This window comes from Bubalus bubalis, chromosome 9, assembly GCF_019923935.1.
Source record: "Bubalus bubalis isolate 160015118507 breed Murrah chromosome 9, NDDB_SH_1, whole genome shotgun sequence".
Taxonomy (NCBI): Eukaryota; Metazoa; Chordata; class Mammalia; order Artiodactyla; family Bovidae; genus Bubalus; species Bubalus bubalis.
In genome coordinates, this window is record NC_059165.1 from 8,904,121 (window position 1) to 8,920,671 (window position 16,551).

At 46.0% G+C, this 16,551-nt stretch overlaps 1 protein-coding gene across 13 annotated transcripts in view; it reads right to left on the reverse strand.

Moving 5' to 3' along the window:
- The window catches only part of PAM (peptidylglycine alpha-amidating monooxygenase), a 315,491-nt gene extending 299,202 nt beyond the window's left edge, over positions 1-16,289 (reverse strand). For 6 of the 13 annotated variants that reach the window (XM_044947278.2, XM_044947277.2, XM_025292176.3 and 3 more), the window contains exon 1: positions 15,876-15,980. The gene's annotated coding sequence lies outside the window, so the exon portion shown is untranslated. Of the gene's footprint in view, positions 1-15,875; positions 15,982-16,169 lie in introns of those variants that run through there. The other 7 variants (XM_044947276.2, XM_044947274.2, XM_025292173.3 and 4 more) reach the window with 4 other exon arrangements.
- Between the last annotated feature and the right edge of the window lie 262 nt (positions 16,290-16,551).

Genomic DNA, 16,551 nt, shown 5'->3' on the forward strand with positions numbered 1-16,551 from the left:
GCTGAAATTACACAAAACACAGACAGTCCCAGGTGTGGCCTGAAGGTCATGTTTTAGGGAGAAAGAATATACACATAAATATTTTAACTTGGAACAACAATGGAAGATTGCAAAACCAGAAACAGCAAAAAAAAAAAAAAAAAAAAAAAAAATTGAAACAGTCAGAAACAAGGTTTTTTCCTGACTTCAGGAACAAATATACCTTTTAAAATATCCTGCCCTAACTCTCCCCGCCCCCAGCACCACCATCTACCTCACTCCTCAAGCCATGAAATTTTCTGACACACTCTCTCTTCAACATATTTTTGGTTGATCTTATCACTTCAGTAACTATTTTGACCTTCTGGTATTTATGTTTTCGAGGGAAAACATTTGTCAAAAACATTATTTACTTAAGAACAAGGAAGGGGGCTTCCCTGGTGACTCTGGGGTAAAGAGTTGTCCAGCCAGTGCGGGCGATACGGGTTCGACCCCCGGTCCAGGAGGGTCCCACATGCCTTAGCCCAGGCACCACAAGTACTGAGCCTGTGCTCTAGAGACAGGGGGCCACAGATACTGAGTCCAGGAACCTCAACTACTGCAGCCCGTGTGCCCTAGAACGCCTGCTCCATGACAAGAAAAGCCACTGCGATGAGAAGGCTGTGCCCCGCAGCTAGAGAAAAGCCCACACAGCAAGGAAGACCCAGCACAGCCAAAAATACATAAATAGATGATATTATTTTTAAAAAAAAGAACAAGGAAGAATTAAGATTTGCAGATGATGAAGATTAAGGTAGCAATAAATTTAATCTCCTTTTATTTTACCCTGTTCATATCCTTTCACCCTTCTGTTGTTTCAGAAAGAAGGTATCCTCTTGCATGTGGAAGAGCAAGATCAAAATATTTTTTTTCTCCTACTTGACACCTACTTGATAATACATCAAGAGGGAATGTATTTCTACAATCCATTGTCTTTATTTTTTTTTACATAAGCAAAATTAACAACTTATGGCTGTCTTTTCCTTTAGTGAAAATGCAACAGTAAGAATGAAGCAAATTAATGGAAATACAACAATTAAAAACTTTGTATGTCAGATTTTTTTTAGAACACGGGAGCTGTGTTCTTCCAGTTGACCAAAAAACAGCCACTTTTCTAGGTCAAAGTCAAGTATTCACCAAGGCTCACTGACTTACTATAAGAAGCTTCTGTATCAAACTGTTAGGAAATAAAAAATGGTTAGTTTTAAATTGGTCAGCCAAGTAGTACAGGAAAATCCTACCACACCAGCTTCAGGAACCTTCCTCAATGTTCCTAAGGTAAAGGCTGTCTTACATGCCAGAATAAGAAAGCCTATGAAGATTAACACGTTCACCAAATAAAATGTAACACCGTAATGTCAAATCCTGTGAAACTCTACTAGGGTGCACTTAAGGATCCTCCAACATCAACAGATTCACAAGGCATCAAACTGTCCCATGCACTATCAAAAAATAACAACACATCAACAACAAAATAAACTGATGAAAAAAAAACACCAATGATATTTTTTAAGTCTAAGAGAGGAATGAGTTTTATTAACAAGGCTGGAGCACCCAATAAGAGAAAAACAGCAGACTCTTCTGGGTGTTTAGCAGAGAAGGGATCAGTTTGGCATAGGACCACATGTGGCCTTCCAGAAAGTCAGAGAAGCAGGCTGGGCCAAAAAACAAAAAAAAATCAATAGAAGCAGTAAAATTTGCCACACAAAAAAGTTCACATAAAGATGATATGAATACACACACGGACCACCTAGTTTTTTATTTACATCAGTACAACAACCGATGTACTATCATAATTCAGAAGAAAGGTTATTGGGTTCTTTTGTTCCTTCTCTTGGCGGGCCCTCTGTGCTCTAAGTTATACCAATTTGAAATGAACAGGACTTGCAGTACTCTAAAATAAGCATTTCACACCTAGTTTTTTTTACCAAGTGTTTATTTTGCGCCATGTCATACAGGAAACTCGCTCTAACATACCTAATGCAGCTGCTCTGTGAGTCATTCCAGTAATACAGAGCTAGTTCAGCAAGTCTGTGGCTTCCCTTTCTCATGTGTGTATTGAATCAGGTCAATATGAATTGAATCGTAGCCCTAAAAAGATGTTCAAGTCTTAACTCCTAGTACCTGTGAATGTGACCTTATTTGGAAACAGGGTCTATGCAGGTGATCAGGCTACTATTAGGTCACAAGAGTGGGCTATCATCCAATGACTGTGTCCTTAATAAACACAGGAAACACAGTGTGATACAGAAGAAAGGCCAGGTGAAGACAAAGGGAGAATTCTATCGACAAGCCAAGGGACGCCTGGAGCTACCAAAACTTCAGAGAGAAGAAGGTGGAGGGGCTCTCCCTCACAGTCCTAGAGGAAAGCAGCCCGCCAATACACTGATCTCAGAGCCTCTGGAAGTCTGAGACAGTCAATTCCTGAGGTTTAAGCCATTAGCTTGTAGGGTTTTGTTGGAGCAGCCCCAGGAGATGAACACACAAGCCATGGACTGAGTTGTCCCCAGCTTGCAGGGTGTGGCTGGGTGCTCCCAGAACCCTTGCAGCACACACGATTCCACCCTGCTGCGAACTGATGTGAAAAACCTGGAGACGAGGGTAGGAAATACATCCTTCTCTTAAAGAGGTCCTGCATTTGTTTAAAACACATTTTCCATGTTTTACTTCCCTTCCTCCGTACAACCATGCTGGGGAAGAAATAGGTGAGCAGACAAGGAAACTAAACCTCGGCCACCTGAATGTTCTGGCCAGTGTTACATGAACACCAGGGCAGAGCTGCTGTTCACATCAATTTTTCTCTAGTAGGGAAGAACATAATCCTAAATATTTTCATTTGGAACAACGGTGGCACTTAGAAATGGTGCCTTTTCAAGTGACCCCAGGAAGAAAAAGAATGACTTCACACAGACTGAGTAGGCTGAGGACCTCCGTGACCCAGGCCAGGTGGAGCAGATCAGAATAAACTGGTAGAAAAGGTAACACATCACTTGTGAACTTGGCCTTGAAGGAAGAGATGGAAAGAGACTAATAGGAAAGAGGTACCGTGGGGGTTGCAAAGAGTCAGACATGACTGAGCGACTAAGCCCATGGTGCATGGGTCTCCCTGATGGATCAGCTGGTAAAGAACCTGCCCGCAATGCAGGAGACCTGAGTTCCATCCCTGGGTTGGGAAGATCCCCTGAAGGACGGCATGGACACCCACTCCAGTATTCTTTCCTGGAGAATCCCATGCACAGAAGAGCCTGGTGGGCTACAGTCCATAGGGTCGCAAACAGTTGGACATGACTGAGAAACTAAGCACAACACAGCACCATGGTGGATACATGAAACACCAAGGAAAAAACAGTAAAGTAAATGGAAGGTCTCTACAAACACGAGGAAGGCCTTCAACTGACTGATTGAGATGTCCAGAGAGAGCTGAAATGGGCTTAACGTAAGAGACAGGCTCTTCCACTGAGCTCATAGAAGGGTCGCCATCGAGAGAATGGACATGCAGACATCACTATCAGGTTTTAGCAAGGTGTGAAGAAGGAAGCTGCCCCAGGAGCAGTATTAAATTCAGGTGAGTGGCCAAGCAACCTGGAGTTGTGCAGTTTTGAAAAGCTGGTTATGATCGAAGAGAATGTAATGAATCTATTTAGATGCTCTACATTTCAAGCACTGGCAAGGCATCCTCGACATCTTTCTTCTCTCTGCCTGTATTTCTACACACCCTGGCCTCCTTGGGAATCTCTGGGGGAGAGGGGTTCCCATGCCAACCTCAGGACCTCATGCTTGCTCTTCCCTCTGTTTGGAAGAGGGTTTGTGCATTGTGAGTTCTCCCATTTCATGTGGGTCTTAGTTCAGACGCCACATCTTCAAAGAGGTCCTTCTTGACTATCCTATATGAGGGGCCCTACTCTGTCACTCTCAAGTTCCTTACACAGCTTCACTTTTCATTACAGGACTTATCTGAAATTATATATATAATAATATGTATATATATATATATTTATTTATGAAAAAGCAGAGACATTACTTTTCCAACAAAGGTCCGTACAGTCAAGGCTATTATTTTTCCAGTGGTCATGTATGGACGTGAGAGTTGGACTGTGAAGAAAGCTGAGCACTGAAGAATTGATGCTTTTGAACTGTGGTGTTGGAGAAGAGTCTTGAGAGTCCCTTGGATTGCAAGGAGATCCAACTAGTCCATTCTAAAGGAGATCAGTCCTGGGTGTTCATTGAAAGGACTGATGTGAAGCTGAAACTCCAATACTTTGGCCACCTGATGCGAAGAACTGACTTACTGGAAAAGACCCTGATGCTGGGAGGGATTGGGGGCAGGAGGAGAAGGGGATGACAGAGGATGAGATGGTTGGACGTCACCGACTCGATGCATGTGAGTTTGGGTGAACTCCGGGAGTTGGTGATGGACAGGGAGGCCTGGCGTGCTGAATTCCATGGGGTTGCAAAGAGTCAGACATGACTGAGTGACTGAACTGAACTGAATATTTATATATTTATTATATTTAATTTATATTTATTATATTATTGTTTCTATTTATTTATATATTTTTAGATTTACTGATTAGCCACCATGCCCATTAATATGCAAACTCCATGAGTACAGGGATCTTGTGTATCTTGGTCATAGTTATCGTCCCAAAGCTTGGCATAAAGTTTAAAACTCACTAAATATTTGTTGAATGAATAAAAGAAAATCCCATCTTATTCCCAAGTATAATTGATATTATCCCCTGAAACACTTCTAATCCATTGTCACTGCCACCTCCCCGTACATACAGCAGGCTTAGCACCTCTTGTCAATCCACTTGGATTACTGCAGAAGCCACCCACCACTCCCCACCGCCACCCTGGGCCCCCCTCCAACTCACTCCCCCACAGATGACCCTACCAAAACAAAAATCTCATGGGGTCAGCAACTCCTGTTTCAATACTCTCCATGGTCCTTGGGATAAAGACCAAACTCTTAACTGGCCCCAGCCTGAGTATCCAGCCTCACCTCACTCCATTCTCCCCTGAATTCTAAGTCCTCAGTTCCTTGATTCTAGTCTACTCCCTTCTGTTTCCGGGTCTCCACACTAACTTCCCTCTGCTGTGTGCAACACTCTTTTCCCCACTTTTTCTCACGTTCTCCTACTCATGGTTCTGTTATCATGCAAACATCACTTCCTTGGGTTCCTGTTATACAAAACCCACAAAACTTACCGCTCTATTCAGAGCATTTACCTCTGTTTGTAATCACACAATTATTAATTGCTTTCTTTTTAAAAAGTTAATGACTGTCTTCATCTTGGACTCTACACTCCACGACAGCCACAGATCATGAATGGTTTGCTCCCTCTCAGTTCTCTAGGTCAAGAGTAGCCCTGGGAACATGGCTGGCACAGAATAAGTGATGTTGAATAAGTGATGTATGCATGTGTGCCAAATCGTTTCAGTTGTGTCCGACTCTTTACAACCCTATGGACTGTAGCCCCACCGGGCTCCTCTGTCCATGGGATTCTCCAGGCAAGAACACTGGAGTGTGTTGCCATGCCCTCCTCTGGGGGATCTTCCCATCCCTGGAATGGAACCTGTGTCTCCTGTGGTTCCTGTATCGCAGGCAGGTTCTTAACCGCTGAGCTACCGGGGAAGCCTACCCTACCAGGAACAAAAAGCTAGAAGTTAATATTGAATACACAGATGTAAAAACTTTCCACAAACACTTAACGAAAGCCGAAGACAAAGGAATTAGTGGGAAACTGTAACAGGATGACAAGCTGCTATTAAAATAGAAGAAGACAGGGAAAGTCCAGGGCAATGCAAACTTTGAAGTGGGGCTGATTGCAGACTAGAAAAGAATGGGACCAACACACTCTGTTTTATTAAGTAACTGGAACGAGTTCAAACAATTTGCTAAAACTACATAGTTATGACTTAGGTAGTAGCAGTAACTAGGTGAAAGGTTACATTTACATATCCTATTAACAGACTCCTTGACTCATCAGTCTCTCTGGAGACATTTATCTCTGCAAAGAAACCCTTTAGACTCTCCTCCTCGGCATTTTCCCTTATAAAAATTCTCCCCAAAGTCCTTAGTCCCCTGGAAAATGTTTTAAAGACATTTCACTGTGGTCGATTAGGCATGCAATAATAGCTAAGTTGGGCTCCAAAATCACTGCAGATGGTGACTGCAGCCATGAAGTTAAAAGACGCTTACTCCTTGGAAGGAAAGTTAGGACCGACCTAGACAGCATATTGAAAAGCAGAGACATCACTTTGCCAACAAAGGTTCGTCTAGTCAAGGCTATGGTTCTTCCTGTGGTCATGTATGGATGTGAGGGTTGGACTGTGAAGAAAGCTGAGCACCGAAGAATTGATGCTTTCGAACTGTGGTGTTGGAGAAGACTCTTGAGAGTCCCTTGGACTGCAAGGAGATCCAACCAGTCCATTCTAAAGGAGATCAGCCCTGGGTGTTCTTTGGAAGGAATGATGCTAAAGCTGAAACTCTAGTACTTTGGCCACCTCATGCGAAGAGTTGACTCATTGGAAAAGACTCTGATGCTGGGAGGGATTGGGGGCAGGAGGAGAAGGGGACAACAGAGGATGAGATGGCTGGATGGCATACTGACTCGATGGACGTGAGTCTGAGTGAACTCCAGGAGTTGGTGATGGACAGGGAGGCCTGGTGTGTTGCGATTCATGGGGTCGCAAAGAGTCAGACACGACTGAGCAACTGAACTGAACTGAACTGAATAGCTAAGTCAGGCAACTTGGCCATGGAGGAAATGGTTTATAATAGAATGAACCTACTTTGCTCCTGATTAAAATTATTGGTGTGCAACTTGACAAAATGCACACCCTCAAAAGTTCTGAGCATGACAGGAAGTCACAGGTTAAAAGACGAAGCCGAATATGTGACCTCAGGGTTACTGTTATAATCACCTAACGTCAGAACCCAGATCCCTCTAAATTCTCTGGGGGCAACAAAGAGCTGATAACTTTATTTTGATTTCCTTATTTCAGGCCAATTTTAAAATAAGATGTTAACAGTGACGTGGGTAAAAGGAATCTGGTATCATTTCCTTTCACATGAATCCATCAGTGACTCATGCAATAAACAGCATGTTTCCTGGTTTGTTTCGCTACTGGAGCCAGTTTTCCAAAGATGATTTACCACACCCGGCCTGAGAAGGGACAGCATGAAACTGGTGAAATTCTGATCTTCAGAAATACAACAGACAACAATGATTTCTAATGCCACACTGTCTCTGTAAAGAGAAGGGAGGCACGAGTCAATGCAAGCCTGAAGCTCAGGTTAGGAACCGTGGCAAACAAGCCAGAAAGAGAAAAAGGAAAGCATACTGAAGACTGATGTGGCCATATTTTGGGGGGCAGAGGAGGGGAGAATGTGGCCGGGGGAGTCACCAACCTTTTCCACTCCTACCAAAATAAAATATTTTTAACTCACAATTTAAAAAAAAAATTAGCAAAGTAGCATTAAAACACTAAATGGAGTAAAACCTCCCTAACTGAAACCTTTATGAAGGGACTCTACATTAGTACAAACCCTGATAGCAGCTGACCTTGACTCTCCCAGAAGTTACTGCAACTGGAGAAGGATTATCTGTGGAAATTACTAGGGCAAGCAAGAGGTAAATGTATAACTCATGTAAGTTTTCTTTAAGCACTATAGAAGCCTCCTGCTACTGCTGCTAAGTCGCTTCAGTCATGTCCGACTCTGTTTAACCCCATAGACGGCAGCCCACCAGGCTCCCCCGTCCTTGGGATTCTCCAGGCAAGAACACTGGAGTGGGTTGCCATTTCCTTCTCCAGTGCATGAAAGGGAAGAGTGAAAGTGAAGTCGCTCAGTTGTGTCCGACTCTTCGCGACCCCATGGACTGCATCCCACCAGGCTCCTCCATCCATGGGATTTTCCAGGCAAGAGTACCGGAGTAGGGAGCCATCGCATTCTCCAATTACATGCAAATGATCATCTTTCTACTTCAAAATTAACATTTCCTCTTTATGAAAGCTTTCTTCAAAAGAGTTCTACAAGGGGGCATCCTTAGCAGGTCATGAATATAAGCACTCAATAAGATCAATCTTTAAAACAGTCTAAAACTTCGATTTTTAAAAAAAAAACATGAATTAGTCTTCATATAAGTGAAATTTGACTGTGCTACAAATAACGACCACCGTGAAGCAAATTTCTTCCGGCACAGGTACGTGAAATTCACAATATCTGAAGTTTTTGAAAAGTCATTTCTACCCATAGAAATAGCAGATGGTAGCCTGATTCTTCCATAAGGGTCTCCACCTGTACTCTTTAGAATTCCTACCCGTCTCTTGTTTTGCTTACGTTGTAACCGAAGCGCCAGCAGTCAATGGCACCCTCAATACGGGTCAAAATGTGTCCCCTGTGGCTGCTGCAGCTGTTGGCTAGACTGATAGAATTACAGAAGGACAGGAAGAAAGTTGTGCTGTCTCTTCCCAGCGCTTGTGGTCCATACCCTCCTCAACACGAGCTGCCTGCATCTGATAGGGGCGCGGATCTGCTGCTTTTCTTCGGTCCTGGAGTTCTCCCCGACCTCCGCTGTGTCATTTAAGGCTGTGATTTACACTTCTGTGTTTTTGTGGGTTGGGTTTTTTTTTTTTTTTTGAGTCCAGTTTCTTCTTTTCCTGAGGCCGTCCTCATAAATTCCCTGAACAGGAGCCACATGGAAATCTCCCTGTCCCCCCATCCTTTCCTTGCATGCAGGTGGCACAGCTGGGTGACAGCAGGCGCTGTCTGGGTGCTGCTGGACCAGCTGGGTTCCGGAACCTCACTGCCAACGTGCCACTCTTGTCCTTGCCCGTTAGGCACGGCTGGGAGGTGGAGCTGAAGGCAGCGTTCAGAGGCTCCAGCTCCTTTCAGCCCAGACCTCTAGCTCACGGTCACATGTGATTTTGAGGAATGCCACCTGTATGGAGAACTCAAATAGCCACATGGCCCCAGTCTGCCCAGCCTCCAAGCCGACACGGCAGACAATTCTCTACGTTTTTTCCCCAGCAGGTACGAACTAAATACTGTATTAATTATTCACGTGGAAATATTTCCTTTGTACAAAGGAACCTCTATGAATCTAACACCATCTAACAGGCATCATTTGTATGCTGCCATAGTCAACAGCGTCGGCCTCTACTCATCCAAGAACACAAAAAGTCTGAAGCTTTAAGCCAGCGACATCCAACAGACCTTTCTGCAACGATGGAAATGTTCTATTATCTGCTCTGCCCGCTACAGTAGCCACTCGCCACTGTGGCTATTAAGCATTTGCCATGTGGCTAGAGTGACTGAGGAAGTAACATTTTTTCATTTTAATTAATCGAAACAAGTCTAAACAATGTGGCCGTGGCTAAGCTCCATGGCTAGTACTAACAAATAAGCGTGCCACGGTTTCATGGAAGCTGGCACAAGGAATGAGATTACTAGATCAGAGACAAAGGATTACATTACTCAAAAAAAAAAAAAAAAAAAAAAAACCAGTAGCAGGAGTATTAGCATAGTTATGCCAGTTCTATGAAACCCAATTCCCACAGTATGATGGGCAGAGGGCAGGCAATACCAATCTACCCAATGATTTGCACTAGAGAGGGGGTTCCTGAGCTTACAGTATACCAAATCTTTTATAACGCACAGTAAACCGACCTATGCTATGCTCCATAGACAAAGACTACTTCTGTTTTCCATAGCTATATGCTGTACCAAAGCCCCTGAAAAGATAGTCTGGAATGAAAACAGCACCTCTGCTCACAAGATGTGTGGACACCTAAGGGACTAAGGGAGAGCTATTTCCCAACAGTGGAAGTTCAAACACATCTCTGCAATCTACCCATCTCTCTCCAATCCTGCTTGAGTATCTGCTTCTAGACGGATTTCTTTTTTTTAATATATATATTTTATTTTATTTTTTAACTTACAATATTGTATTGGTTTTGCCATATATCAACATGAATCTGCCACAGGTATACACATGTTCCCCAACCTGAACCCTCCTTCCTCCTCCCTCCCCGTACCATCCCTCTGGGTTGTCCCAGTGCACCAGCCCCAAGACGGATTTCTTAATAGCACCACTGTGACAGCTTTAGAAACAGTTATCACTACAGCCTCTTCCCAGGCATTTTTCCATACAGTAGCTAGAATAGGGGTTTCCTAAGTGGCACAGTGGTAAAAAAGAATCTGCCTGCCAATGCAGAAGACACAAGAGACGTGGGTTCGATCCCTCGGTCAGGAAAATCCCCTGGAGTAGGAAATGACAACCCACTCATCTTCTTGCCTAGGAAATCCCATGGACGGGCTATCGTCCATAGGGTCGCAGAGAGTCAGACCTGAATGAGTGATGGAACACGCGCACGCGCACACACGCAGAAAACAGCCAGAATGCACCTCGTAAACACAAACCTCATCAGCGCTCTTGGTCCAGCCTTCGGGGTCATCCGCCGCGCTCGGGATTAAGCCAGCCCTCCTCAGCCAGCGCCACGAGGCCCTGAAGGAAGCAGGTCTGCCCCTACCTACGGGCTCTTCCATCGCCTCTTCTAAGATGCTTTCCTTTAGCCGCACTAAACTTCTCTCATTCCCTAAAAGGCAGGCCATACAGGGGTGGCCCCGGGTTGAATACCAACTACAAAATGCGTGTTTTGGCCCCCACGATAAGTTTTAAAAACATTTCGGCCATTTCACATTTATGAAATATGAATATTAAGCTCCTCTTTAAAAATCAGGGCGTCTGGCAACAGTTGGCTGCGTCCCAACCTGACAACGCTGGGCTGCAGTTGAGTTTCTACTGATGCCTTTAGACAAAGCCTGGGTTCTTTGGCTGCCATGCCGCTCCAGCTCTCCCTTCTTTACACTTTTACATTATCCATCAGACTTCCGTTCCAAGCATCGGGCTCTGTTCGCCTTGGTCTGGGACACTCTTCAGTCTTCCAACTTCTTCAGTCTCGGACTATCACTCACTCTCCAGGTAGTAGTACTCTCACAGGAAGTCTTCCCGGACCACCACCAACCCCAGTTAGGATCAGGCGGTCCACTGTATGACACCCATCCACTGAGGCCTCCACTATCATCCTGTCTGCTGTCTGTGGGTCTCTGCATTACTCCACACACCAATCACACAAGACTGTGATTTTCTGTTTACAAGTCTGTACCCTGCCCCAGACTTTTAGGTCCTAAGAGAGTGACACTAACTGGCTTGTATCCCATTGCATGCCAGTGCCTACGAAGGCCCAACGCATAGTAGGATCTCAATAAACCCTTGTTAAATAAATTAATAAAGCCATTGGGAATGGCTAATTCAAAATACTGAAGGTGGCGATGTATTCATATTTTTATGCACTTATTTATTTTAAAACTTTGGACCTCTGAATTGTCATTCTCCTCCCCCCAGAAAACTGAAATAACTACCTGCGTAATAGGGATGAAACAAGTAACAGGCAATGTGCTAATAAGCACTTCACATTGATTAGTTCATTTAATCCTTACAGTAGCCCTTTGAGCTAAGTACTTCCTTTATTACTATCTGGCAGATGAGGAAACTAATAACTTAGGAGATTAAGTAACTGACCCAGGGTTACAAGACTAGTAAATGCCTGGCGGGACTCAAACCCAGGCCCATCAAAACCCCAAAGCCAAAATTCTTAACCATACACAATTTATAAATGTGAGATTTTTGATGCACCCTGGATGATAAGAGACCAAGTGTGGTAAGGACAAACCAGAGAACTATTTTCAGGCTGTTGAAAGTATATTTCTACTCCTGGCATTAGCTGTTCAACCTTGGCTAAGAAGAAGCTCTTATTCTCTACATCAGCATGGTAAACTGTAGAGATAAAATGATGCCAACTTCTCTCTTGGAGGTGGGAGGAGAAGGGGATGACAGAGGATGAGATGGTGGGATGGCATCACGGACTCAATGCACATGAGTTTGGGTGAACTCCGGGAGTTGGTGATGGACAGGGAGGTCTGGCGTGCTGCGGTCCATGGGGTCGCAAAGAGTTGGACACGACTAAGCGACTGAACTGAACTGAACTCTCAGGAGACTTGAGAGCACAGGCCACCAACTACCAACATAATGCAGACAGCCCTTCTCTTTGGCTATTTGTACGTGCTTTTCACAATCAGCTTGTACTAGCTGAAAGAGTTAAAAGGCAAGAGAAAGTTCTTACATGCACAAGAAGCTTTCTGGCTTTATGACCATTACACCAAATCACACAGATCCAGGGCAGTGACACAATCTTGAACCTCAGGTCACAAATAGGAAAATAAAGGTACTGAGCAATAAGGCCAAGCGTAAAGTTAACTTCGTATTCCTCAGGCTGCCCAGAAACCCTCCTTGCCTCCCTGTGTGAGCTGAGCCCAAGCTCTCAAAGCCGAGCGGTGGTGGTGGCTTAGTCGCTCATTCGTGTCGGACTCTTTGTGACCCTATGGACTGTAGCCTGCCAGGCTCCTCTGTCCATAGGACTCTCCAGGCAAGAATACTGGAGTGGGTTGCCATTTCTTTCTCCACTCAAAGCCAAGTACTTGTAGGTCATGTCTATGAAATTCTACACATATCCTGCAGATGGATGAATTCTTCCAAGGAGCAGGAAAAGAATCAGAAATGTCACCAAGTCACACCAAATACAACGTGATGGTCTATCTGGTTTTTCCAAGTGGAATTCCTGCCCCTTTTTTTACGCCAAGTCAAACCTTTTTTAAATGGTTTCTTTAAAAATGTCTCACTAAGAATCTTGCAACCTTTTTTTTTTTTCCCGAATCTTGTAACTTTTTAAGCCAAATTCTAGAACCAATCCAGGGCCCACCAGGCCACAAAGTGTTCAAGTTTCAACTTATTTCAATCTCTATATGTTTTTCCTAGGCATTATAATTTCTTTTCTCAGGGACTTGAGAAAAAATTGTATATGGACATCATAGATTCACTAACTGACTAAAGTTAGAACTGAAATTTCTACAGTTTTTAATGGGCTTCCCCTGTGGCTCAGTTGGTAAAGAATCTGCCAGCAATGTGGGAGACCTGGGTTCGATACCTGGGTTGGGAAGAGCTCCTGGAGAAGAGAAAGGCTTTTTAAGAGTTTTTAACAGTTATTACTATGTACACATATATGGATGCTTTTCTGAACTTTCATTCTAAAAATACAGATTTTATTTCCGAGGATGGCTCCCATTTGATGATGTAGAGGCACTTGAAATTTTATTTCAGAAAACACTGGCTTAACTTTATTGTTTCCAATCTATTGAGTATACTCACCAAAAAGTGGTCTTAAAGGGCCTTCAGTAATGTATTCTTGACTACACTGCCATATGTAGTTATTAGAATATATGATATTTACATAAAATATGAAATAAAAGTATTAGTATTTAAGTTAGATTGAAAGTTTCTCTAGGGCAAGGAATATATTCTATCAGTTAGTTCAGTCACTAGTTGTGTCCGACTCTTTGCAACCCCATGGACTGCAGCACGCCAGGCCTCCCTGTCCATTACCAAATCTCACAGTTTATTCAGACTCATGTCCACTGAGTCGGTGATGCCATCCAACCATCTCATTCTCTGTCATCCCCTTCTCCTCCCGCCTTTGATCCTTCCCAGCATCAAGGTCTTTTCCAATGAATCAGTTCTGCGAATCAGGTGGCCAAAGTACTGGAGTTTCAGCTTCAGCATCAGTCCTTCCAATGAATATTCAGAACTGATTTCCTTTAGGATGGACTGGTTGGATCTCCCTGCTGTCCAAGGGACTCTCAAGAGTCTTCTCCAACACCACAGTTCAAAAGCATCAATTCTTTGGCGCTCAGCTTTGTTCATGGGCCAACTCTCATATCCATACATGACTACTGGAAAAATCATAGCTTTGACTACAGGGACTTTTGTTGGCAAAGTAATGTCTCTGCTTTTTAATATGCTATCTAGGTTAGTCATAACTTTCCTTCCAAGGAGTAAGCGTCTTTTAATTTCATGGCTGCAGTCACCATCTGCAGTGATTTTGGAGCCCCCCAAAATAAAGTCTGACACTGTTTCCACTGTTTCCCCATCTATTTGCCATGAAGTGATGGGATCGGATGCCAGGATCTTAATTTTCTGAATGTTGAGCTTTAAGCCAACTTTTTCACTCTCTTCTTCCACTTCCATCAAGAGGCTCTTTAGTTCTTCTTCACTTTCTGCCATAAGGGTGGTATCATCTGTGTATCCGAGGTTATTGATATTTCTCCCAGCAATCTTGATTCCAGCTTGTGCTTCATCCAGCCCAGCATTTTGCATAATGTACTCTGCATATAAGTTAAATAAGGAGGGTGACGATATACAGCCTTGACGTACTCCATTCCCGATTTGGAACCAGTCTGTTGTTCCATGTCCAGTTCTAACTTTTGATTCTTGACCTGCATACAGATTTCTCAGGAGGAAGGTCAGGTGGTCTGATATTCCCATCTCTTTAAGAATTTTCCACAGTTTGTTGTCATCCACACAATCAAGGCTTTGGCATGGCTATACTTAAAAGCACACAGCACAATGCACTGCACAATATAGGAACTCATGAAATGCCTATTAAATCAGGATTCATGAACAACGGGCCATAGCTATTGAACCTCCAGTCTAAAGCTGACTTCTTAGGCCTTTTAACTGCTTTCTTCATAAATAAGAATGGTGCTAACAATGCTTCTTGTGCCTATGATTTTAAACGGAAAATTTACAAATGATAGTGCACATGTAGGTTGTTTGAGCTAAATTCTGAACTTACTTTACTAAAATAAGTCTACTTCCTGAACTGTTAAAATGAAAAGCAAATTTAAATTTGCACCTAAGATGGAAAAAAAGAGGTTTTAAAGACTGTCAAGCACCCTAAGCCAGCACAGAACTTACTTCCAAAGACGTGTGCCAATAACAACCTTCTGTTATTTGAAATCCTATGACCACAGAGGAAATATGTAAGATCCATAGCTCTGCACCTTTGGGTGAGGAAGAGATGATTTCAATTCGGAACACTAAATATCAGACCCAGATACACGAGTTTTTACCCAGAGCAGTCAGGGACATATAATCAATCTTGTCTCAGCTGAAGGACCTGAACTCAGATAACTGGAACACAGGACATTCAGAAGACCAGAGACCGTGGCTCAAAATCAAGTAACACACCTAGATCATCCAACTGGATCCTCACACCGACCCTCAGCAGCGGACAAAGCGGACCCACTTTTTACAAACGAGAACACAGGATGTCCAGAAAAGGTCGCGTCCCAAGGCCACCTTGATGGGAAGGAGACTTAGAAGCAGGCTTCATTGCCTAGTTTCCAAGTATCCGAGCTGTGGTTACTTTCCATCCCGCCTCTGCAATCACCCTTCGCGGGCGTGTTATCCTCTCCGGCTGGCAGAAAACGGGCAGGAAGGCGTGGGGAGCTGGGCAAGGACGAGAGACCAGAGCGCGGGGAATTTCCACCGCTTCCCGGCTCTCGCCCACACCCGGGCACCTCGGGCAGCCACTGGGCTGAGCCCCGCGCTTCCACACGAAGCCAGTACGGGGCGAGGGACGGGTGGAGGGGGAGTGGCGATCCGGGAACCGGGGAGCCTTTCTCACCGGCAGGGAGAGCTCTCCAAGTTGGGGGGGGGGGGGGTCGCAGGGGTTGCGAGGCGCGCTCGGTCCCCGAGACCCTCCCCAGGCGCGGTGCCAGGTACCCCCCTCGACCCCCGAGCAGCCCGGGTGGAAACCCATGCCCGCGCGCGGGGGCAGCCGAGACAGCGGGCTCCGGGCGCCCGCGGGCATCCGCGCAACTTCCTGGGCCCCCTCCCACGCCCCCACCCGCGCCCGCGCCCCGCGCGCCCGTCGGCGGCCGCGGCACCCACCTGCGCGGCGGCGGGCGCAGCCCGGGACGGAAGCGCGAGCGGCGGGCGGAGTTCGTCGCGAGGCTCCGGCTCCCGGGGCGGGGACAGGCCGAGCGCGCGGCTGCGGCGGGGGCGGCGGGGGTTCCCGGTGACTCCGCCCGCCGCGCGCACTCCGCTCCGGGGAGCGGCTCCCGGGCCCGCCCCGCGCCTGTCCTCCCGCGCGCAGGGGGTTGCGGAACGCGGTCCCCGCGCGGTCGCGCGCCGCGTCCCTGGGGTCTCCCCGCGGGGGCCTCCTTCCCGGGGGTTCGCACTTACGCGCGGCCCGGAGGCGGCGGCCACTCGGGGCTCCCGCCCGGGGCAGGGAGAGGGGTCAAGGCCGCGACCGAGAGGCTCCGGAGGCCCGAGGAGCCGCCAGGCGAGGTGGCCGGACCGGCTGCCCGGAGCGAGGCCGCGGAAAATGTCCGACTGGCTCCTTTCGCCCGGCTCCGGGCTGGGACGACTGTTCCCGAAAGAGTTCAGGACCCCCCCCCCCGCCCACCTCCTCCCGCCCCGGGTTAGGGACTCTCGCCAAGAAAGTGCGCGGAACCGGCGAACCGGGGCCACCGGGTGGACCCTGCGGGAAAAGTGCAGTCTCCTTTCCCGTGCACGTGCCTGGCCACCTGGTTCGCGCTGTCCCTCCCCGCACCCCTGGCCTTAG